Raw genomic sequence first — 25,990 nt, 5'->3', positions numbered from 1 at the left:
CACCATTCTGAGTAGCGTGATGAAATTTCACGATATCCAGCTCTGTCCTTCCTGGATCATGAATCATCCCTTTGTCCACCATCTCCACACTGTGTACGCTCCCTGCCCATTAACCACTTAGCTGTCTTAGTTTGTAGATTAACTGTCTCAGGATGGCAGTGCTTATGTTGAAGTGACTCTTATTTTACTTAATAATGAATCTAAAGCGTAAAAGTTGTGATGCTGGCAATTCGGTATGCCAAAGAGAAGCGGTAAGTGACAAGATATGTCTATATAGGAAAAACATAGACTCTGTTGAGTTCGGTACTATCTGCTGTTTCAGGCATCCATTGGGGTCTTGGAATACACCCCCCACAGATAAGGCAGGGAACTACTGTACAATCTGAAATCCTTACCATGACCAACAAGGTGTTACCTGATCTGGCTCTGTCTTCCTCTCAAACCCCATTTTATGTCTGCTCACGCTTGCCCACTCCACTCCAGTTCAGAGTCTCCTGGATGATCCTCAACTACATCAAGTATACTCTCAGCTCAGATTCTTTGCACTTGGTCTTCCCTCTGCTTGAACTGTTCTCTCAAACATCCACCTGGCTTGTACCCTCCTTTCATTCAATCTCTTCTGTCATTTCCTAGGAAGGGTTGTGCCTAAACCACCCTTCCCAAAAATAACAACCACCCCAGGACACTGTCTGTTGCCTGTACACTGCTTTTATTCTTTTTCATAATATTTATTACCCCTTTTAGATTTATATCATTTTTAATAGTAGTAAAATACACATGACATAAAATTTACCATCTTAACAATTTCATGTATGAAGTTCCGTAGTGGAAGTACATTCACAGTGCTGTGTAACCATCACCACCATCCACCTCCAGAACTCTTTACCTTGCAAAACTGAAACTCTGTGCCCACTAAACAACAACTGTCCTATTTCCCTCTTCTTCCAGCCCTTGGCAGCCACCTCTACCTTCTGCCTCTAAGAATGTAAGTGTACCTTGTGAGGTACTCTAGGTACCTCATATAAGTGGAATTTGTCTTTTTGTGACTGGCTTATTTCACTTAGCATAATATTCTCCAGGTTGATCTAGTATGTGTCAGAATATCTTTCCTTTTTAAGCCTGAATAATATTTCCCTGTGTGTTGATACCACCTTTTGTTTATCCATTTACTCACAATGGACACTTGAATTGTTTCCATCTTTTGGTTATGAATAATGCTTCTATGAATATGGGTGTACAGATATATATATTGTATTTTATATTTATTCTTTTACTACCCATCATGTACACTTTGTGAGAGCAAAGACTGTGTGTTGTTCACTGCTGGTGTTCAGCACCAGTACAGTGCCTGGTACATAATATATGTCCTATGAAGTTTTTTTTTTAAGAATAATTTATTGATTTTTAAAGAGAAAGGAAGGGAGAGAGAAAAAACATCAATATGAGAGTGAAACATCGATATGCTGCCTCCTGCACACCCCCTCGCTGGGGTCAAGCCCACAACCCAGGCATGTGCCCTGACTGGGATTCAAACTCATAACCCTTTGGTGCACAGGATGACGTCCAATCAACTGAGCCACACAGGCCAGAGCTCCATGAACATTTGTTGAATGAATAAAAGTGCCATAATCAGGATGTGCATCTAGGTCTGTTCCAACTGCAGAGCTCACTCTCTTATCAATATTGTTTGCTAGTCTTCAGCATCAAGATGTGTTGATCAATCTGAAGGAAGGCTGTGAGCAATGAACATGCTAAGGCATGTTTTGAAAGTCCCCATTAAAGCACTGTCCAGGGGAAGGCATATTCTGGCCCAAGGATTCAATCATTTGTTAGAATGGCTAACAACTCAAGGAAATATTTACTTATGTTTACTGATTTATTATAAAAAGTTACAACTTAGAAACAACCAGATGGAAGAGAGGCATTGGGCAAGGTATGGGGGAAGGAGCAACGAACTTCCATGTACTCCCCAGGCACATCACTCTCCCGGAAGCTCCTCAAATGTCATTGTTCAAGAGTTTTTATAGAACTTTAATCTCCAGCTCCCCTCACATTCCTCTTCCTGGAGGCCTGTGAGTAGGGCAGAAAATTTCAACCCTCTAATCACTTTGTCTTTTCAGTTATCTGTTCCCTTCCAGCTTATCTAGGAGCACCACCTTAAACTGCCTCCTTAGCATAAGTTCTGCTGTGCTCTAGAGGGGATCCTAATGAATAACAAAAGACATTCCTAACATTCAGGAAAGCCAGGAGAGCAAAAACCAAATATATTTATTATATCACAACATCAGTTTCCTAAAACTTGGTTAGTATGAGTCTGTCTTTGAAAAATCAACCTTAATCTCAATATGCAAAAAAATAAAAATCATACCAGTTTCTGAATTAGAATGAAGTCACCAAGATCAACTTTATTTAAGAGACTTCATCTGTGCCCTAGCCTGGTTAGCTCAGTTGGTTAGAGTGTTGTCCCAAAACACCAAGTTTGTGGGTTTGAACCCTGGTCAGGGTACATACAAGAATTAACCAATGAAGGCATAAATAAATAGAACAACAAATCAATGTTTCTCGCTCTCTCTTGCTCTCTCTCAAAGTCAATAAATAAAAAATAAACTAATAAATTTAACAAAAATTCTAAAAAAAATAAAATAAGTGGCTTCATGGCCACTACAATTAACTGGAATAAGAGAGTGAAACCTTTTGATTGATATTAGTCTCTAGTTGTCTTAAGATTTCTAATTTATTCCAACTAAAAAGACAAAGTGAGATCTCAGACAGGGAGAGGTGGTCTTCACAAGTTTGTAGATTGCAACATAGAAAAATTGCAATCTTAGAAGGAAAAAACACCATGGTGATGTTTGTCATGGCAAAGAAAGGAAGAGGGTGGCATTTATCTGGCCATCCTTCATCTAAACAGCCTTTAGCCTTCCAGTTTGTTTTTCAATATGCAGACACCTCTTTAAGGTCTCCAATTACAGAGCACCAGGAAGATTCACTCAAGGGAGTCATCTTCTAGGGGTTTTCTACTTCCCTTTCCTAGTTGCTTCCTGGATGGTTAATGTAGGAAAAGCTATTTTCATCCTTCAGTTCCTACCAAGTCTATTTCCTTGTTCACAGAGAGCCAGCTAGACTATCTCAGACCTTCTAGTAGAAAACTATGATCTATCAGCAATTTTGTTTGCAAAACCCTGTGTACTTTGGTTCCACAGCCCATCATTCAGTAAGAGCAAGAACATTCTATCTCAGCTTTTTATTGGAGTTGCTCATGTGTACTCCAACTCATCTCCTCACATTCTGCTTCTAAAATTAGGCATCAGAACATATGTAATTCATGCCTCAGATGGGTTTGTTTGTTTTCTTATCTCACAGGTCAAGGGGACATCCTCCACCCCTGCTTCCTGACTTCTATGTATTACCTATGAAAAAACCTCAAGCTTCTTCCTTGTCAGAAGCCAAGTTTCCTCATTGGGGGCCATAACCTTCATGTGACCAAGAAGACCAAAGTTGTACTGCAGCTTGGAGAGCAGAAGGCTTTTCAGAAACCAATCACTAAATGCAACTCGAGACCCAAAGCTCAACTATTAAATTCAATTTCACTTCTCAGTCTTCTACTAATGAATCCTGAGAGCTGATTTGAAATTTCTGGTGGGGAAGCAGGCCATGTGTGTACTTATGACAAAAAATGATTTTGCTTTCTCTGAAAAAGTTGTCTTCTTGTGGACAAGAAAAGGGGTTCTACAGAAAGTAGCCTCACAGGGTGATCAGATCATAAATTCCTATCTGGGCAAGTCATGGTGGTTAGCCATGCCTCAGGCATACCACTTCTTTACTAAAAGGCTTATCTTTGCCTTAAGCATGCCCTGTCCATTGTTTCTGTGCACCTAGGTTAACATACCTTTGAAATGTCCTCTTTCAGGCCCCTCGAGAGAGCACATAATCTTAACTACTTTGTAATCCAATCTACACATGACCACCCTTAAGAGAGCACATAATTTTTAACTGTTCTGTAGTCCCCTTCCCAAGGTGCTTCCTCTCCCCTTCATGTAATCTTTCTTACTTCTTTCTTTGTTTTCAAATGCATAAAAGGAGCTGCAAACCTGTTATTCTCAGGGACATTTGAGATCTTGTTCCTTGGCATATGCTTGGCTCAAATAAGCGCTTATAAAAATTCTCCACAGGTTTGAATGTTTCTTATGTCGACATTCTCAAACCAATTATGCAGCTTCAAGAAGTCTAGGCTGTGAGGAAGAAAGATCACACTATCCAGGGAGCCTGATGAGCAACCAACTCAGTGTCAAAATAGCAGCTGCATTGCCTTGCATCTGTAGCTAATTCTCGAAAAGAAAAACAATTTTTTCACAGTGTTTTCTTTCACTTTGGTCTCTAAGGCTAGACAGTCAATTTCATTAAGGTAAGGGCCCATGTCTTATACTTTTTTAATCTTTTGCCAGAATAAATCCCCAGTAAATATTTATGCTTTTGATACCCTTGTAATTAGCTAGTTATTAATAATAGGAAAGGAGCAAAGGGAAGGTCAGACATTATAGGCATGTCATTTGGGCAGCTTCACCAGGACACTGCAACTGAAGGGATCCAACAAAAATAAAACAGATGCATGTCCAGTAAAGATGGGGTGATCTTAGGAAGATGCTTGTCTGTCAATCATACTTGGAGACAGAGATGGTTGGCCATAATGGGCATGGCCACTGCAAGTGCATGAACATTTGGGAATATATAATCCCCTAAACAAAGAAATTCACTGTCTTGTGCTCTTGGGACTCCAACCCCCCCTCCTTGGGACTCTTGATGTTCTTGTGCTTCTAGCTCTCTCTTGGCTTCCTTGTATTCAACCATATGGCCCATGGCCATGTGGACCCCACACACAATGGACTAAGAGATTGCAGCTAGCCTAATACTGTATTGGACTATGCAAATATGAAACAGAAACTCTAGACTCTGACTCTAATTTTAGCTCTACTGAAACCCCTGCTACACTTTTTCTATGACCAGTCTAAGGGAAATGGGATTTTGAAGATCCAGGGGTATTATTCCATTGAAATAAAACTTTTTACTATATTGCATCTTCCCATGCAAATCTAAAAAGTTCCTTTTCTCAGAATATTCCTAAAACCCCACCCCCAACAGCCACCAGGAGAGATGGGGCACACTCCTCTCTGTTAACACTTTGATGGTCATGACACACCTTCATCATTTTATAGATAGGGACTGGAGTGAAATAAGTCTGACTACTACTTAGAAGTTTTAGATGAATTAATAAATTACTAAGTGAATGGCAAAGGGAAGGCAAAGAGATGATCTGACTCCCAACCTCAAAGCAAACAGATTTAAAACATGTCTTGCAAACTGGTAGATGGTAATATCTTCATTCCTTGGGGTACCAAGAACATTTATTTCAACTTAGCCTTCTCAACTTTACATAATTCCTACCCTTGTGAGGTTACATCTGGTTTAGGTTACACTATGATATGGTTTCAATACCCCATGTATTGCAAGAAAGGAAATGTAAGAATTCCTTGCAAAGTGAAAAAAACACAATTTCTGAACATAGTATGTTAGAATCATCAAACTAAGGCACTAGTAAATATTCAAAAGGAACTAATATTACTGACTGCGTGAACACTTTGTATGAAACATTCCACTTAAATGTGTTTGTTTCAACTTCCAATAGCACAGATTTTAGCATATATCAATTTCATAGAGTTTCAGGTCCAGATATTTTGTGAGGTGGTCTATAAATAGAAATGGAGAGATCTACAAACTATTGATTATTCCCTTCTTTCTTTCAGAAAATATACAATTTAGGCTTTCAACTTTGTGTAAATTATTTTTAAATAAACGCATTTATGAAAATCGGAGGGACAAGATAAAATTTCTGTAACATCTCTAAATTTAAATGGCACCTGAGCTATTCAGAATAATGTTTGTGAGTATTAAACACTCAGCAAATGTACAATCAGGAATTGTTTTAAAATGACTAATTAGGTTGATGGGCTCCTCTTAAGAGAAATAATTTTTGTCTGTGGATTATTTGAAGTGTGCATCCAGAGCTTGATCAGACTGTGAACAGACACCTCAGGTCAGAGTCACCAAGGCCAAAAACAAATTGTCTGTTATTGTTTTTGTTTTGTTTTGTTTTGTTTTGTTTTGTTTTGTTTTGTTTTGTTTTGTTTTGTTTTGTTTTGTTTTTAACCAGACTTTAAGTGGTTCAGAGCACACCATGCCCTTGCCAAGTCAAAAGACAATACTTCATTTGCTAGGAATTGGACTATTTTGCATGAGTTTGGAAGGAGTTTCTAAATGGAAAATTTATTCTGATCAATTAAAAAATACAATTTGATACTCACATTTTTTCTGATCAGCTTTCCCAAGTGAGGTGATGCATTGATCCCATTTAGAGTGTGTATAACTAATATAATGTATGTCATGTATTTTGCACCTGCCATGTTTTAGATAATTAACTTAATTATAAACAATCTAACCTTGTAAAGCAGTATTATTTCCCCCCATTTTAGAGATGAAGAAACAGAGGCTCAAAGAGGTTAAGGAACTTGAGCAAAATTACATAGATAGGAAGTTGCAGAACTGGAATCCCAAACCATGCATTTTGGTTCCCAGGCCCATATGCTCAAACTGGGAAGAACCACCACCCATGTTGGTTCTTTGGAGTCAGTACAGTTACAGAACAGAACTCGGGAAATCTGAGTTTGTAGCTGAAGGGAGAGTACTCACAGGGAAAAGACAGGTATCCAGGCCCCAAAAAAGGCTTGCTGCCTGGCTGGGCTGTCTGGGGTTTGTTGGGTCAGAAAGAAGCATCCTCCTTTCAATAGAGTGCGGTTCATTGTAGAACGAAAGGACTGAGCAGGAATAGCCAGCTAGGGAGAAGCAGTGCTACATTTCTTCGAGCAGCTTTTAATCTGTTTCCCTACTTTTGAGCACTAGCATCAAAAGAACCATCACCACTAACCCCACCAGGACTGACACCACCACCACCATAACTAGCACAGCGAAAGTGCCAGTGACGCTCAGCTCCACCATCAGAGCAGCAACACCACCAGCTGGCCCTCACTGCCCTTTGTCTCTTTTGCTCATTCTTATTTTATGGGTTTTCCCCCATGCCCTCTCCCTTGGCTATCTCCCACTAACCAACAGAAATGCAGGAAGGTTGTTATCACAAGCATAGAAGAAAAGAAATCAGTCTGTTTCCTGTGTAACTCCCACTCAGTTCTTGGCAGGACTACAGAACTGAACTATGATGCTTAGTATATGTCTACACTAGTGTGTTTCCCAAGGTTCACTCAATAGTTAGAGAAAATTGGGATCCATCCTGAATCTGCCCTTAAGCACCAATATTGGATGAGTTATTTAATGTCTTTGTGCTTCAGGCACTTTGTCTTTGAATAGAATTTTTTTAAAAACCTGTACATGTTAGAATTATTGTGATAATAGATGTGGGGAGAAGACAGGTTGGCACAGTTCCAAGACAGCTGAATCAGCAACTAAGCCTAGAGATAATGGAGTGTGGGACACTCTGAAGTCTCTTTTCCAGTTAGCCACCCTCAAGTTTAGGTCCCTTTCTGACTCCTGATACCTGAAAACATGGAGTCCACTGACAAGAACCAGTGAAAAAAAAACAAAGAATGTAACATGGGAATGAGGGGGAGAGATGTGGGAGGTTTTGGTAATTGTGTGTGGGGAAGGAAAGGTGAATTTTGACATGCCTAACATTCATTTGTGAATGTCTGAAAACTTTTAAATACTGCTTATTCCCACCAGATACAATGCAGGAAATAACATCAGTAAGGATAACTAGGTATCTTAAACAGAAAGAGAATTAATACAGGGGATTGGATGCTTATAAAGTCTTTAGAAGGGCTGACAGACAAGTTGTGGGATGAGTTTGTTTCTTGGCATCCTCTAATGATGACCAATTTATTTTTACTTTTTATAATATCATTATAGCCCTAGCCAGGTGGTTCAGTTGGTTGGAGTGTCGTCCTGTACACCAAAAAGTTGCAGGTTCAGTTCCTGGTCAGGACACATACCTAGGTTGAGGGTTGGACCCTAGGTTGGGAGTGTACAGGAGACAATCAATCGATGTTCTCTCTCTCTCTCTCTCTCCATTCCTCTCTTTCTAAAAGTCAATAAATATAGCCTTCGGTGAGGATAAAAAGTATATGTTGTTATTATAAACTCATAAATTTAACATATTTGAACTATTTCTATCCATTGTAGTAATTATTCTTACTGATGTTAATTATTTCTCATTTTTGGCCAAGTTGGCTCTTGAGGTCTTCTAATACGATGCTAGTAGTCTTTTATGCCTTTCTTGCTATCTGATATGACAAAGTTTTCTAAATTCATACTACATATCATGCATGGAATTGGCCACTTCCCCAAGGAATCTTGGTTCTTTTAGTGAAAAGTGGTATTAGAACCTACTTTCTTATGTTAGGGATGTTCGTTGCTACTAGCTGTCCCCTAATTACCCCAAGATTATAAATCTTTTGTATAGTTTTCTTGTTTGAATTGGGATCCAAGTAAGGCTCTTACCATATTACTTGTTACATATGCTGAGTCTCTTGGGTTCCCCCATTCATTTTGTCCATGTCTTGCCATTTTTGTTGAGGAAGAGGAAGAAATTAGATTATTTGTTCTTTGGAGTTTTCTATATCTGAGTTTTGTTAATTTTATCCCTTGGTGTCATTTAACATATTCCTGTTTCTTGTTTTCCTATAACTTGGTAGTTGGATCTAGTTGATTGATTAAGCTAATGCTTTGTTAACTTTATTTTTTCCCTTAGCTTTCCGTTCCTTTAAGTTTTATATAACAAAGGAAATATGTTTCACTTAGCCAAAAGCATCAATAAGTTTCAAAGAAAAAGCAGTGGTAGAAGCACCCCACCCAATATTTATTTCTATATATTTAGTATAAATTATCTATCTTTAAATCCTGTAAAATAAAAGCAATGACCAGGAGATAAACAACACTGAATATGGCACAGCATCACATGCAGACTCCTCTTGTCTTTCAACGCAACACTTTCTTTGCTTTTCTCTAAGTCGCTACAAAACTGGACTTATTACCTAAACAGCAGGCCTACATGGCCTCTCCCACTCCATCACCTTCAGCATCTTCTAATTTAGAACAATTAAAACATTTCTTCAGAGAAAGACTTTAAGCAACCAGGCCTGTGCCTTCTACGGTTATTATCTGCTGCAACTGAAAACAAACTTGGTTAACCAAAACTCAGCTTTAAAAAAAAAAAAAATTATGTTCTTTACAAAGGTATTTTGTCATCAGCCTTCTAGAAAGCTGTTAGATATTCATCTGAAGCTGGTGGGCTGTGGGGGCACAGGGGGAAGGGACAGGGACAGGGACAGAGAAATTCCCAATCAACTGGTCCTGAGCATGGTCAGATAGGTTATGGAGCTATATCAAGAGGTTTCGTGTAATTGGACTCTCAGAGAATACATGAAGAAAAGGTGTTATCTACAAATGATTTTTCAGGGTAAATAGAGCTATAAATGGGTGTTCAATCTGAAGGGGACTAAGGTCATGCAGCTCCCTAAATTTAGTTCAGAGTTGCATCAGAAACAGAAGTCTGCCACTTGAGCTGCACACATTTTAATGATATGCTGGCTGAGTCCAACACAAAAGGAGAGAACCTAGTCAAGTGGGCTCAGAGCACTTTCACGGAGCCCAGCACACTCTGGCATCATTGGTATTGCTCACTGCTCTCATCAGCAGTGCAGAGGTGAAGCAAGGAAAGCAGAGGAGGATCCTGAGTAGGGCAATTCTGTGGGTGAAATTGTGATCTCTACATACAATCTTTGCTTGTTTGCAGTCCCTCTAACCTTGAATTATGAATCTTCATTTCCACTGTGCCTTTGCCTAATGAACCCTGATCAATCAGAGTATGTGAACAACATCCAGCTTCTCTCAGGTGGATCTTAGAATGGGTGAAGCAACTGGTATATCTGAGGTGAGCCTTGACCACCTTGATATACTTGGTCCTTCCATCTTTGACTTCAACAACACATTCCAGAGAGCTGGGTCTCTGCCTCAGTTTCACTCCAATTTCTTACTAGATTGTGTTTCCACCGAGTTTCATGTGGCTGGACCCTGACACTTTGCTGTGGATGCTGAGTCTGGGCCTCCTGAATGCAACCCAGGGACAGTCTTTTGGGAGCTACCACCATCCCAGCCTCTCCCTCAATGGAGAGAACATTAACTAGACCACAAGTCTTGGATTTGAGCTTAAGTTCTATAAATTTCATTAAATTTAATCATTAAACCTATGAATTCCCATTTCCTCTCCTGAAGATTAAGGATATGATTAACTCTCCTCTTGAGGGTGGTTAAATAAAAGGAAAGTATAATGAATTCAGTTGTGCTGGCTCCCCCCTGTCTAAGACTTGTCTTCCCACCAGCTTTCTAAGTGCTACAAATTTCTCCAAGAATAGCCAGTGAGAAACCCAATGCCTTTATTTCCATAGTTAGCTTAATGGGATTTATGCATACTGTGACACTCAGGACACCAGCCTCCCTCTGTAGCTGCTCTTTACATGTCCACCAGGACCCGAGTGAATCATCTAGTTTGTCAGCAATCTGTCTTAGAACACCTTGGAGTAGGTCTAATGGTCAGAAGCATAGCAAGAGCCTGACTAGACCACCAAGCAGCTACCAAAGGGAGAAAGTTACCATGGGTGACAAATTCTTCAAATCTCAGATTCAAGAGCTCACTTAAGAAACATTTCACATATGCACAGGGTGAAAAGACTTATAGACCAATCATTGGTCTCATTTGGCTCAAATCACTCCCACTAAAACCATTGTCAGTAAAGCCACCTTTAAAGACAATAGGCAGATTTGAACATAAGTAACTATACCTACGTAATGTGGCCAAACAGTAATGTGACCTATTGCACAATGCACTTGGCAAAACCAAATAGATACGGTTAAGGCATTTAGAAATAGCAGTTCTGAAAAACAAACAGACAGAAAAGCATACTGTTTAAAAATGTAATTTAATGCCCAATATATTGCAAACAAATCAAGAAGAATAGAGGGTCTCAACAACTAATATGTACCCTTGTCTAGAAAGTAGTTTAAAACTGGAGTCTTTTGTCACAGTAAATTTGGATCCTTGAATAGAAGCTCTGTTCTTCACAGACAAAGGATGCTCAGCTGATGGAGGAAACAAGCAAAAACTGCATGCCAGGCATTGTGCTTGGAAATTGCATCTACTTTCTCAGTGAATTCACACAGGATGCCATTTACCTGATGAGGAAGTCAGCTCGAGGAGAATTAGTGACACACCCAAGGGTGCATAGCAAGCAAGTGTGGGAGTAAAGGACCTTTCCATTTCAACCCACTGACTTCTTTGCAAAAGGCAGGTTTATAACAAAGCATTTCCTACTCCAGCCAGTTCAACAAACTTCCTCAAACATGTATGGTTGTCATAGTGGGGGTGGGGGGCCGAGAGGTAAGGAATCTACAGAGAATGTCAGAATGGGCTAGGCTTCTGCTTTGAGTTATGGTTACTATTTTGTGCTTATGAAACTGCAACACTCTATGGGGTCATTTTTATATTTTAGAAAGTCAAAAATGGTAACTCTGCTCTAGCCCTGGGATTTCTAAGACCATTAAGATACAAATCCAATCAAGATGTGGTGGTGAGTGTGTAAACTGCTACAAACCTTTTGGCATAAACTATTAAAATGTAAAATATGGAAATCTTTTGACCAAATAATTTCTTATCTAGAAATTTAACTATAGTAGTATCATGCACTACCCAAAGCTATACAGCGTAGGGCAAAAGTGGGTTTACGATTGCTCATATAAAAAATAATACAATAATTAATAATACAAGAATAAACTCTGTGTTTCACATACTCACAACTGTAAACCTACTTTTGCCCCATCCCATATATACAAGAACATTCATTTCAGGACTGTTTATAAATGTGAACACTTAAAAACAGCCCACATATCCACCAAGTGGAATTGGCTAAATAAATTATAGTACACACATAAAACAAAATATTCTGCAGCCATTAAAAAATACAAATGTGCTTTTATATGAAAAAGATGCCTAAATGTGTCGCTAAGAGAAAAAGCATACGTAGGACTGCATGCATAAAATTATCCCTTTTTTGTAATAATAAAACATATGGTTGTGTATGTATACGGAGGAGATCCGGAATGGTATTCACCAAGCAGTGTTTTTTTCTGGGGGGTTGGAAATGGGACGATTCCTACTATTTTTAATAATTCTATACTTTTAGAAATTCTTACATGAATATTTATTTTTACCATTAAACATTAGCAAAGGTTTTTTTTTCTTCTATTTTTACTTTTGGGCTTGGTGTTTGGGATATGAAAACCTAAGCAATATTTCAAATATAGAACTAGAAAGGAGAACAAAGAGAACTGAAAATCTCCAAACCGTGATTCTTGTGTGAGCTGTACTTGGCAATAACTATTTATATGACTATGGGTTTTCTGGTAGCTTTCAAATAAACAGCTGCAGATAAACATATTGTAGATAATCCAAAATATTTTTTTTTAAGTTTCTGAAAGAATGGCAGAGTTATAGTATGTTTGCATGACTCTTGTCCCTAAAATTCACTGCAGAAAATGTATTCAATTTATAGTTGGGTCTATAAGGTTTTCAATTAAATAGTCAAGTTATTTCAAGGAGAAAATTATCTAATGGTGTGTTTTGAGAACTTGAACCTTAATGTTAAAACTCACTAGATCATATATACAAAACTAACTATGTTTCCCAACCAGTTTGGGTCCTGTAAGCATCTGAAGGTTGCAGGTTAAGGACACTCACTGTACCATGCACAATATCCCACAGCAGTGCTGAATGACAGAGCCTGGGGAATGTCTGAGATCTGGCTAGCTAGCTGCCAAATGACTGCCCAAAGACCTCACAAGAAGGCCTTCCAGGGGACCCAGGATTGGGTTTGATTTCAACAGCACACTGAGAGTGGATCCATCTATCATGGGTTAACTTATTGCCTTACAGAGGATGATATGAGTAACTTGTATTGCTTAGATTTAATATGCAATGAGAATGATCTGTCAAGTAAATCAACTAATATGTATGATAGCACATGAGGGCCTTTTTTCCTTTTGAATAAACTAATGGAAAGTTAAGTATTATCAGAAAGTTATACTGAAAGCATGGTTTCACAGCAGGAGTAGGAAGTTACAAAATCTGAATGTATAATGACATCTGGCCTAAAGAGCCTGGTATATCCATAGAATAGTTACATCTTCCAAAAGGCACAGATGCTATTCCTCCATTCAGCAAGGACATCCTCTCTCAAGGTCATTACTGACTTCTGGCTCCTCATCTCCCTTTTAATATTACTCTTCTGAAACACAGTACATCACAACAGGTTAGATTTCTGTTGTTTGTTTATTTGTTTGTTTCCAGTCATATTCTATTTCCTCTCCATGAGCTTATTCTCTAAGTCACCTTGAATGTGATGTCTGATGACTGTAAATTCTACAGACAGACCACTTCTGACTATGCTCTCTCAGATGGCTAATCACTCCCTCATATGCTGTTTTCACTAGTTTTACTTTGAGACAATGTAGTAGTCAGGATAGGATAGGCTATGCTGAGGTAACAAATAAATCAAAATCTCATTGGTTTAGCACAATTATTTTGTAATTTTCAAAGTCTAGTATGAGATGGTAGGGTCCTCCTCCATCTAATGAGTGTGGATCTCAATTCCACTCATTCTGTGATCCACATATCAACACATAGCTTCAGGATCACTGCAGCAGGGGAGACAAAGATAGAGAAGCGCACTGGCTCATGAGAGTCTCAGTCAAAGTGACAACTGACTTCTCATTCACATTTTGTTGACCAGAGCTAGCTACACAACCAATTTAATTGCAAAGGAGGCTGGGAAATATGGTGGAAAACTGGGCTATTTGGAGAGTGCTAGCTGCATCTGAAACAGAAACTGCTCTATTTCCACATTTTTCAAGGCACTTTATTGTTACCCCCTTATACCAGCAATAGCTGTAATCAAAGGACACTTGATGCTTCAGAACTGTTCTCTTAGCCCCTTTCTAACTTTGCTCATCAATATGATTCAGATCATTTACTGAGGGTCCAAAAATCTGGGTTAGACTAAGATACAGAGTAAGATCCAGCTTCATCCTTGATAAATGCATAATCTAGAAATGGAGACATTACATTAATAAAAGCAATATTATAGTGCTCTATGACTATAAAACTAAACATAATATATACAAAATATAAATAGATATAATATACATCTAAAGTTATATAACTGTAGTACTGAGAAAAATTAAATGAGGACAAGAATAAATGTACAAATCAAGTTTTAGTGGAGAAATAATTCCATTGGGAAAAATATGGGATGTGAACTTGGAGAAGGCAGAATTTTAACTGCTTCCAAAGGCTTTCAAAAGGTAAAGTGTGAGGAGCATAAAATCATGAGATCTTGAATGCTACGTGGCTGGCTTGGACTTTGGTCTGAAGGCAATGGGGCATACTGATGGTTTAGAGAAAAAGGAAAATAGCTAAACTTCATTTAGAAAGATAACTTGGGTATCAGAGTAACGACCAGCCAGGATGTCATTGCAGCAGCTGCAGGGAAGTACTTATTCTTGATGGCCCATCTCCTGCCAGGAGCTTCCTGAATCTGAACCTCCTGAAGTGCCCATGGCCACAGAACACTCCCAGTTGTACATATCCTAGAGATGGAGTTACTCCCCCAAATAATTCATTCTTTCATTACTTTATGCTCAATACATCAGTAAATGTCTTTGCCTCTGCCTTCAAAACAAAGTCTGAATCTGACCACTCCTCCACAACTCCTGCAAGCCCACCCTAATCCATGCTGACCCCTCCCCCGGCATGATCCTTTAAGAACCTAAATCAGAGCTCCAGAACCCCCATCCTTCTCAGAATGAAATCCAAAATCCACCTCTGGTCTTTGTTTTAGCTGTGCCCCTCTCCTCATCCTGCTCCAGCCACAGGGCCCCTAGCTGCTCCTTTCCCCACTCTAAGCCTGCTCCCACCTGCCAGCTTTGGAAACAGCTGTTCCCTGTACATTTGGCCCATCAAGGAGGACTTTTCTGAGCCTCCTGGCTAAAGAACACCACTTCGCACCCCTCCCCAGCACACTCCTCACCTCCCAGGGCCTCTGCTGCTCCAACCTTTTGAGCTTTCCACAGGAATGCAGCCCCAGCTCTACACTGGTGCCTGGCACACAACAAGCCCTCAGTAAATATGTGATGCATGAAGCAGTTAAAAAATAGCAATTTCATAACATCAAGAAGAATAAAAATGGGGCTAATCGAATAAGAGAGGGGCATTTTTATTCTTTATGTACTTTAACAACTATCTCAGACCACATTCTCATTCCAAGTACCTCCAGTCAAGTTCAATTGTTGCTCAGGTTGAGGCTCCTGCTTTGAAGGGAGACAGGGACATTTATCAAGAGAAATGTCTGAATCCCACAGAGCCAAATCAGCTCTTTGCACCCCTGCACACATGTTGGGGGCTACCCCTACCGGAGCCAGTGGAGCTAGAGAAAGGTTGGAGAGGGCCCTGCACACATGCAGGAAGCTAGATTTCAGGGCCAATGTCAGCTCCCTGCCTGCAAGTGACCTGCCCTCTTATACCTCGACACTGTTCTCATAAGGTAAAGGTTGGACTGGTTCTTACAGCGGTGTTCTTACAATGCCAGTGTTCTCACAACAGTGGAACTGAGTGATGTGGGGCAAGAAACTTGTACCCTGGCTGTGGTATGAAGATAATTGGCAGTGGATCCACTCAGTGAAGTGGGGCTGGAGACAGAGTCCCTCACAAGCCTGACTCGCCTCCTTGGGAGTGGCATGGGAGAGTAGAATTGATGCTTGTGGGACAGTGGGGAGGAAAGGTTCATTTGCAATCATCTTGAGAGACAAAGAATGGTTTCACATGCTCAGAAAACTTGAAGATTTATATCTGTGACACCTCATGTTGTTTTGACAGAATTCTTTCTCTAGGCCTAAAAAGGGGAATAGCAAGAAATGTGGCTATTAAACCAGAAAATTAGTAACAGTGCCTTTTGAAGGCCCCGTTTTATAACAAGTCCTCTCCAAACATGCCACAGTCTCTGTTTGCATTCCCAAGTCTGTGCGGCCACAAACCACCCACAGCCTCCAGAAAGGACTGAGTCCTGAGTTTACCTTTCCCTGTTTCAGGCTGTTTCTCCATGTGTCTCTTAAGATTCAGGTAAGAATGTTTCAACAAAGACAATGAGAAAGAGCACATGGGGATTGATGGGAATAAAAGGAAGCAAGAGAAAGTCGTGTTTTTGTGCTAGAAAAAATAAAATCCTTCTTTTGGCCCTTCAAAACCTAATCCATTTTCTCCACCTGAAAGGTAGGTATGTCAAGAACTTCCTAAGTATAAATTAAAAACGTTGGAAATTGACATGCTGTCCTGTGCTCCACCCCAGAAATTCTGGAGTATATGTCAGTTTGTATATAGGTGCAGAGGCGGGGAAGGAGGCAATATCTGTATTTTAAATGCCCAGAGGTGGTCCTGACTCACTCAAAGTGTAAGTTGCAAATAAGTCTAATGGAGAAGAAGGTCTGGAGTGATGCCTCCCACAGAAGATTCTGCCCACTGATCAAGATCCCTTCTAAAAAAGTCACTTATCATCCATCCCAAGCTCCAAAGTACAGAGAGGTTTACAAGCCCTGAGAATATTGGCTTGAACACATTAGCCACAATCTTTATCAATAACAGCTGTGAATTTGAATATTAACTTTAATTTCAGTAACCCACTTCTTCCCACTCTCAGCCTCTCTTGGCTTCCACTCACTCACTCATCACATATGCATTGAACTCCTGCAACGTGCTGGGCCCTGATACAGCAGAGACTGGGGATACAGCAGAGAACAGAGCAGTGAGGGACCTTTCCTCATGGAGCATGCAGCATGCAGCTCAAGGAGGAGACAGAAAGTAAGCAGTAACCCCACAGACAGCCATCTAAGAATGATTGTTAAAACAAGCCAGGGAACACACAGGACTGTGTAAAGATATTGACGAGGACCTGCTCCTGCTTGCAGGGCCAGGAAAGCCATCCTGTGGAAGGAGTGTTTAAACTGATGTAAAAGGTAGTAAGAGTCAGCTAGGCAAAAAGCTTTGGGAAGGAGCACATGTCACACATTTTTAACTACATAATAATCAATAAACTTGGTCCCTATGAGGAGACCAATTGTCTGTTATGATCCTTCAGAGATGTGGCACTGATGTAGAGCCAAGGATTCCCTAAAAGATTCTCAAAGCATCTCACATTCTAGCCAGGTAGTGACCAGGGGACTAGGTTAACTTAGCCTAATTCATACATTCATTCATCATTCACTCAGCAATTTCTTGAATGACATCTTTTTCTCAGGTGCTGTGCCAAGCAGGGAGGGTACAAAGCTTAATCAATCACCATCTTTAGCCTCCCAAACTCACCACCTATTAGGGGAGACACACTAACAGAGGTAATTGTAAACTAGAATGTAAAATGGGAACAAGGTTGATACTAAACTAGAGATGTTGTGAAAATGAAATGAGATACTATGCAAGCATGCAATGTGCTTAGAAGAGTGTCTGGCACATAGTAAATGTTCCATAAACATTAGTCATTAACACTAGACGGTGATAGTGTGTAAGACACCAGGCAGAATAGAATAAGGTATTATAAGAGCATCTACCTGGAATGTTTAGGAAAAATGGGGATAACGCAGGAGTTGGATTCAAAGGATGACTAGAAGTAGTCACTCTGTCTTATCTTAATCAGAGGATTTTAAAATAACAGCGAGCTTATACAGTGTGCTTGCCATGCATTGAGCACTGAGCAAAGTGTGGTCTTCATTTTACAGGTGAGGAAATGAAGGCCCTGAAAGGTGAAACAGCTAAGGGCCACACACACAGCAAATGGAAGAACCAAGATGTGAAGCCAAGAAGATCTTAATCCAAGGAACCTTTTCCCTCAGTTGTGATCTTTTTTAATTTCAAAAAAATGTAAACTTAAGGGAAGAACAATGTACTATAAACATTGTACTTTAAACAATGTACTTAAACCTGAAATTTATGTAATCATTTTCATAGTTGCTTTCGTTATTTTTTGTAAAAACATTTAAATAAATTGAAATGTCCTCTATACTGCTCTCCAATTCCATCTCTCTCCTTCCCCAAGCATAACCATTATGGTGGCTCTGCTGTGTGCCCTTCTAATCCTTCAGCTTTTACTTATACTACCTGTGTAGATGTCCAGAAACAGTAAGATATTTGTAACAGTAAGCAACAAGTTGTATTGTGTGTTTTAAATGTCTACACAAAGTGTTTCAGTCTCTATGTGTTGTCCTGTACCTTGCTTTTTTCATGCAACATTATATTTTACATGTAATACAATGATACTTATGGATTTGATTTGTTCACTTAACTGAGTTAATGGTATTCCATTTCATCATCATTGATGTGCCTGTGCCCTAATCATGGACATTGAATTCTCTTCCCATGATTGGAAACACTGCTGCTCTGGATATCCTTGCATAAGGCAAGAATTTCTTCAGAAGCCTCTTAACCTCAATACATTATTTATTCCCTAGTGAGTTATTAAGACAAAAGATGGAGATCAAGTATAGCCAGGAGGTGCCATAGGGTGAACACAAACCCAAATCCCTGCTAATGCCAGGATTCCTTGAAAATTGAAGGGGAAAATTTGTTACATTTTATAGCAGTCAATCAGCACAAATGACCTAAAACCTGGTTATTCTTTTCAGTTTCTCATTCAGAGCTTAGAGTAATAGTTCTTTTGGCTTTATATGATTATTACGTAGAAAGCCTTATCATGGCCAGAGAGTCATGATTTAGTGGGTGTGTGCTATGGTTTCAGGGGCACAATGCAGCTCTTCACATTTGGCTGGAAGTGCTGCCCTGATAAATGTGAGCTGAGTGCATGCAAGGGGACAGGCAAAACCATTCCTCTAGCCTCTTCTGGGACTCTTCCCCAACCCCCATATTCCACCCGCACCATGCCCACACCAGGTTCCCCAGAAGGGCCTGTGTTGTTCCCTAGGCACACCAGCCTTCCTCTGACTGCCATGACAGAAACTTTGTCATATTGATTCTGAAATAACACAGCAAAGCACCCTGGCCCCCATTCACTTGGACTACTGGAAGCTGAGAAGGAAATGCTAGTAAAGAAAAAGTAGTGGAGATTAAAGATGGTGGCAGAATGAGTGGAAGCTACACTGACACTCTCCTGAGACCAAACTAGAATTATAACTAAAACATAGAAAAAACATCCTGAATAATCAACTGCAACTGAAGGCGAGCTGGAGAGCATCCTCATAACCAAAGAGGAAAAATGGAGACCTCATAGAGTCTGGTAGGAAATGCAGAGGCACAAGAGGGCTGACTGGGCTCCCACAGGCAGCAGCTGAAGGTCCAGAGGGATATCTCAGCTGTGGGGGGTTCCCACTAAGAACTTTGGGGCCTAAACCCCAAGCTGGACTCCCCAGCCCAGAGCACCAGAACTGAGAAAGGTGCCCACATAACATCTGGCTATGAAAAGCAGCCGGGTTTCTGTCTGCCAAGGAGAGATGGCTGGAAATGCAGGCACCCTCTTAAAGAGCCAATGCACAGTTTCATATGCAGCCACTCACCTTGGGCTCCAGCACAGGGAGGGCAGAGTGGACTGGAGCTATGTGAGGAGAATTTAGGGTTGTGTGCTCTTGAGATAGAGCTCAGAGGGCACCCCTCTGGATTCCTGTGCTGAGTCATTCCCTCATAACGCAGAGGCAGACATTTACCTTCCAAGCAGTTTTTGCCTGAGGAGGCAGCAATTGCCCCTCCCTGCTATAAAACCTCTCACCCTACCTTAAGGAGTTTCTACACCTGAGGCTCATTAAGAGAATCAGATTAATCAGCCTGCAACCAGAGGCAGATCGCAGAGTGCTTTGAGTCTTTGATCTGCTTTTGGACCTGGGCCTTGAAAAAGCAGACTTTGGTATGCATCTTGGTCCTGTCCAACCACACCCAGCCCCAATAGAGGGGACCTCAAGCCATGAGTTGTGGATAGCTCCAAACATGTGCTCAGGGCCAGTAACAAACAGCATCTGACATTGGCTTGCACCAGAGACCTTCCAAAAAGACTGACAGTTCAAGCAGGCCTACCTAATACATAGAAACAAACCCAAATGGGCAGTCAAAATGGGGAAACAAAAAACCAAGCCCCATGTGAAAGAATAAGAGAAGTCTCCAGAAAAAGAGTTCAATGAAATGGAGATAAGCAATCTATCAGATATAGAGTTCAGAATACTGATTGTAAGGATGCTCAACAGCATAAAAAAAAGATGTGGAAACTATGAAAAATGACCAGTCAGAAATGAAGAATGACAGAAGAAATAAAGAATACACTGAAAGGAATAAACAGCAGATTAGAGGAAGTTTAGGATTGGATCAGCGAATTAGAAGACAGGGTAGAAAAAATCACTCAATCACAGAACCAAAAAGAAAAAATAATTAAAAAACAGGAGGACAGTCTAAGGGAGCTGTGGGACAACATGAAACATAAAAATATTTGCATCAAAGGAGTGTCAGAGGAGGTCAAAAGTACGCAAGGGTTAGAGAACCTGTTTGAAGAAATAATGCAGAAAAGTTCCCTAACCTGGTGAAGGAAAAAGTCACACAAGTTCAAGAGGCACGGAGTCCTAAACAAGAAGAATCCAAAGAGGCCCATCCTCAGACCCATCATAATTAAAATGGCAAAAATTCAAGACAAAGAGAGAATCTTAAAGGCAGCAAGAGAAAAGCAATCTGTTACCTACAAAGAAGCTCCCATAAGGTTGTCAGCTGACTTCTCATCAGAAACTCTACAAGCCAGAAGGGAATGGCATGAAGTATTCAAGGTAAAACAAAACAAGGATCTGAAACAAAGACTGCTCTATCCAGAAAGGCTATCATTCAAAATAGATGGTGAAATAAAGAACTTCTCAAACAAAAAAAGGCTAAATGAGTTTATCACCACCAAATCAGCATTGCAGGTAATGTTAAAGGGACTGCTGTAATTAGAAGTAGAAGTAGAAGCATTGCAAGAAATGTTAAAGCGACTGCTGTAATAATAAGAAGAAATAGAGAGAGAAACATAGGCATAAAGAATTAAAATGACAACAAATAAGGACTTATCAATAATAACCTTAAGGACTTTAAGGGAGAGATTAATAGTCATAGTAGTGGACTTTAACGCCCAACTGACTTCACCGGATAGATCTTACAGACAAAATGTCAATACAGAAACAGTGACTCTAAATGGCATACTCGATCAGATGGATTTAACTGATATTTACAGAACATTTTACCCCAAGGCTGCAGAATATACATTCCTCTCGAGTGCACATGGGTCATTCTCAAAAATAGACATGTTAGGACACAAAACCAGTCTCTGTAAGTTCAAGAAGATTGTAATCATATCAAGCATCTCAGATCACTGGGGCATGAAATTAGAAATCAACTACAGTAAAAACACTCAAAAACATTCTAACACATGGAGTCTAAATAGCATGTTATTAAACAATGAATGGGTTACCAATAAGATCAAGAAAGAAATCAAAAACTTCTTGGAAACAAATGAAAGTGAACACACAACAACCCCAAATCTTTGGGACACAGCAAAAGCAGTCCTAAGAGGGAAGTTCATAGCACTACAGGCCTACCTCAAAAAGCAAGAAAAAGTTTTAGTAAACTATCTAATCCTACAACTTAAAGAATTAGAAAGCTCCCCTGTGAAGCCGTCCAGACCAGGGTTTTTGTTTGCTGGGAGTTTTTTTATTACTGCTTTGATTTCATCGGTTGTTATTACCTTATTCAGGTTTTCTGATTCTTCCTGATTCAGTTTTACATGATCTCACACATATGTGGAATTTAATAAACAGAATAGTTCCAGAGATATAGAAGCATGTAACAGACTGATGAATCTCAGTGGAAAGGCGGAGGTGAGGGAGTGGATGGGGAGAGATTAATCACAGAACTTATATGCATATATGCATAACCAATGGACACAGACAAAAGTGTGGTGAAGGCATGAGGGGGGAAGGGATGCGAGGTGGAAGGGATCAATGGAGGAAAAAAGGAGGGACATCTGTAATACTTTCAACAATAAAGATAAATTTTTTAAAAAATACTGGCCTGGCAAGTGTGGCTTAGTAGTTGAGCATTGACCCATGCACCAGGAGGTTGCCAGTTGAATTCTGGGGCGTGTGCTGCAGAAGGCAGCCTATTGATGTTGATGTTTCTCATTGATGTTTCTATCTCTCTCTTCCTCTCCCTTCCTCTCTCTCTAAATTAAAAGTATATATATATATGTGTGTATATGTGTGTGTGTATATGTATATATATATATATATATATATATATATATTTTTTTTTTAAGAAAAGAAAAAATAGGGTGAAAGGAGAGAGTTTACTTCTGCTCCACCATCCCTCCACATAATTGATTTTACTAGTATTTGCATTGCTTCCACTCAGTGTTCAGCGAATTTATATCATACAAAACATATGGCACTCTTAAATATAAAGAACATTATGTTATGTGAAACATACAACTATGCTGATAGGTAACCTAGGGGAGTCTATACCAATTTCACAAATTAATAAATGAGGCTCCAAATATTAGGTGACCTAAATTATAGTTCCCTGACTTTGAGATTTTATTTTATTTTATTTTGTTTTTTAATTTTATTGTTGTGTAAAATATTACAGATGTCCCTTTTTCTCCCCAATGACCCATTCCACCCAGTTCCTTCCCTCTCCCCAGTCCCTCTCCCCACCATTGTCTATGTTCTTGGGTTGTGTATATATGCACATAAATTCTTTGGTTACTCTCTCCCCCTCCACCCACCCACCCTCCTCCATCCCTCTGACATTCATCAGTCTCATCTATGCTTCCATGTCATTGAATCTATTCTGTTCATCAGTTTATTAAATTCTTTAGATTCCACATATAAGCAAGATCATGTGATGTCTGTCTTTCACTGCCTGGCTTATTTCACTTAGCATAATATTCTCCAGGTCCATCCATACTGTCCCAAAGGATACGAGATTCTTCTTCTTTACAGCTGCCTAGTATTCCATGGTGTAAATGTCCCACAGCTTTTTTACCCACTCATCTACTGATAGGCACTTGGGCTGTTTCCAGATCTTAGCTATTGTAAACTGTGCTGCTATGAACATCAGGATACATATATCCTTTCCGATGAATGTTTCAGGATTCTGCCTGAGAGATCTGGAGTGGTCTGCCAAGTCAAGTACTGCAATAGCCTCCCTGACATCCCCTTCGACCCCAAGTTCATTACCCACCCCTTCGACCAGAATAGGTTTGTTCAGTACAAAGCAACTTCCTTGGAAAAACAGCACAAACATGACCTCCTGACTGAGCCAGACCTGGGAGTCACCATCGACCTCATCAATCCTGACACCTACAGCATTGACCCCAATGCACTCTTAGATCCAGCTGATGAGAAGCTTCTGGAAGAGGAGATTCAGGCACCCACTAGCTCCAAGGGGTCTCAGCAGCATGCGAAGGTGGTGCCATGGATGCGGAAGACAGAGTACATCTCCACCGAGTTCAACCGTTATGGCATCTCCAATGAGAAGCCTGAGGTCAAGATTGAGGTTTCTGTGAAACAGCAGTTCACTGAGGAAGAAATTTACAAAGACGGGGAAAGCCAGATTACAGCCATTGAGAAGACTTTTGAGGATGCCCAGAAGTCGATCTCCCAGCATTACAGCAAGCCCCGAGTGACACCAGTGGAGGTCATGCCTGTCTTCCCAGACTTTAAGATGTGGATTAATCCATGCGCTCAGGTAATCTTTGACTCAGATCCGGCCCCCAAGGACACGAGTGGAGCAGCTGCATTGGAGATGATGTCTCAGGCCACGATCAGGGGCATGATGGATGAGGAAGGGAACCAGTTTGTGGCCTACTTCCTGCCTGTGGAAGAGAGGCTGAAGAAACAGAAGCGGGATCAGGAGGAGGAGATGGACTATGCACCGGATGATGTGTATGACTATAAGATTGCTCAAGAATACAACTGGAATGTGAAGAACAAGGCTAGTAAGGGTTACGAGGAAAACTACTTCTTCATCTTCCGAGAGGGCGATGGAGTTTACTATAATGAGTTGGAGACCAGAGTCCGCCTGAGCAAGTGCAGGGCCAAGGCTGGGGTTCAGTCGGGTACCAGTGCCCTGCTTGTGGTCAAACACCGGGACATGAACGAGAAGGAATTAGAAGCCCAGGAGGCACGGAAGGCCCAGCTGGAGAACGATGAACCCGAGGAAGAAGAGGAAGAGGAAATGGAGACAGAAGAGAAAGAAGCTGGGGGCTCAGACGAGGAGCGAGAGAAGGGCACAGCAGTGAGAAGGAAGGCAGTGAGGATGAGCGCTCAGGCAGTGAGAGTGACCGGGAGGAGGGTGACAGGGATGAGGCCAGTGACAAGAGTGGCAGTGGCCAGGATGAGAGCAGCGAAGATGAGGCCCGAGCTGCTCGGGACAAAGAGGAGATCTTCGGCAGTGATGCGGATTCAGAGGATGCGGACTCTGATGATGAGGACAGAGGACGGGCCCATGGCAGTGACAATGATTCAGGGAGTGGCAGCGATGGGGGTGGCCAGCAGAGCCTCAGCCCCAGCTGCAGTGCCAGTCCTTTCCCCAGTGGCAGCGAGCACTCAGCGCAGGAGGATGGCAGTGAAGTCACAGCTTCTGATTCCAGTGAAGCGGACAGTGACAGTGACTGAGTCCTTTCAGGGCTGATGCAGACATGATTATGTACAGAAAGGCACTTTTCCGTGGTGTATTTGTGAGCCTTTCGCTATTCCCCTCCCCTCCTCCAAACCTTTGCTGTTAATAAAACCAGCTTCTCTAAAAAAAAAAAAAAAAAAAAGTATCTTAGGATACATTCCTAGGAGTGGAATCACTGGGTCAAACGGCAGCTCCATTTTTAGTTTTTTGAGGAACCTCCATACTGCTTTCCCTAGTGGCTGCACCAGTCTGCATTCCCACCAGCAGTGTACTAGGGTTCCCCTTTCTCCACACCCTCTCCAGCACATGTCCTTTGTTGATTTGTTGATGGCAGCCATTCTGACCGGTGTGAAGTGATACCTCATTGTGGTTTTAATTTGCATCTCTCTGATGATTAGCAATGTCGAGCATTTTCTCATGTGTCTCTTGGCCATACATATGTCCTCTTTGGAGAAGTTTCTATTTAAGTCCTTTGCCCATTTCTTAATTGGGTTCTTTGTCTTTCTCTTGCTGAGTGCTATGAGTTCTTTGTACACTTTGGAAATTAGCCCCTTATCAGACTCATCCTTGGCAAATATGTTTTCCCAGACTGTGAGGTTCCTTTGTATTTTGAGACTGTTTTCTTTTGCTGTGTATTCCCATTTGTTTATTTTTTTCCTTTGTTTCTCTTGCCCTAGGAGATGTATCAGTGAAAAGTCCACTACGTGGGATGTCTGTGACTTTACTGCCTATGTTTTCTTCCAGGATTTTTATGGTTTTTGTGACTTACATTGAAGTCTTTTATCCATTTTGAGTTTATTTTTGTGTATGGTGAAAGTTGGTGGTCTAGTTTCATTCTTTTGCATGTATCTGTCCAATTTTCCCAGCACCACTTATTGAAGAGACTGTCCTTACTCCATTGGATACTCTTGCTTCCTTTGTCAAATATTAACTGACCATAATGATGTGGGTCTATTTCTGGGGTCTGTGTTCTGTTCCACTGATCTATATGCCTGTTGTTGTACCAATACCAGGCCGTTTTGATTACAGTGGCTTTGTAATATAGTTTGAAGTCTGGTAATGTGATCCCTCCCACTCTGTTCTTTTTTCTCAAGATGGTTGCAGCTATTCGGGGACTTTTTTGGTTCCATATAA

General features: G+C 40.6%; 1 pseudogene; it reads left to right on the top strand.

The window, feature by feature from the left end:
- The first annotated feature begins 219 nt into the window (after window positions 1-219).
- LOC107537552 (RNA polymerase II-associated factor 1 homolog pseudogene) lies at window positions 220-24,852 on the top strand (annotated as a pseudogene).
- Window positions 24,853-25,990: the final 1,138 nt, after the last annotated feature.

The sequence above is a fragment of the Miniopterus natalensis genome, chromosome 2 (assembly GCF_054644295.1).
Source record: "Miniopterus natalensis isolate mMinNat1 chromosome 2, mMinNat1.hap1, whole genome shotgun sequence".
Lineage (NCBI taxonomy): Eukaryota > Metazoa > Chordata > Mammalia > Chiroptera > Miniopteridae > Miniopterus > Miniopterus natalensis.
Note: the sequence above shows the minus strand (reverse complement) of the source record. Positions and strands in the feature narration are given on the sequence as shown.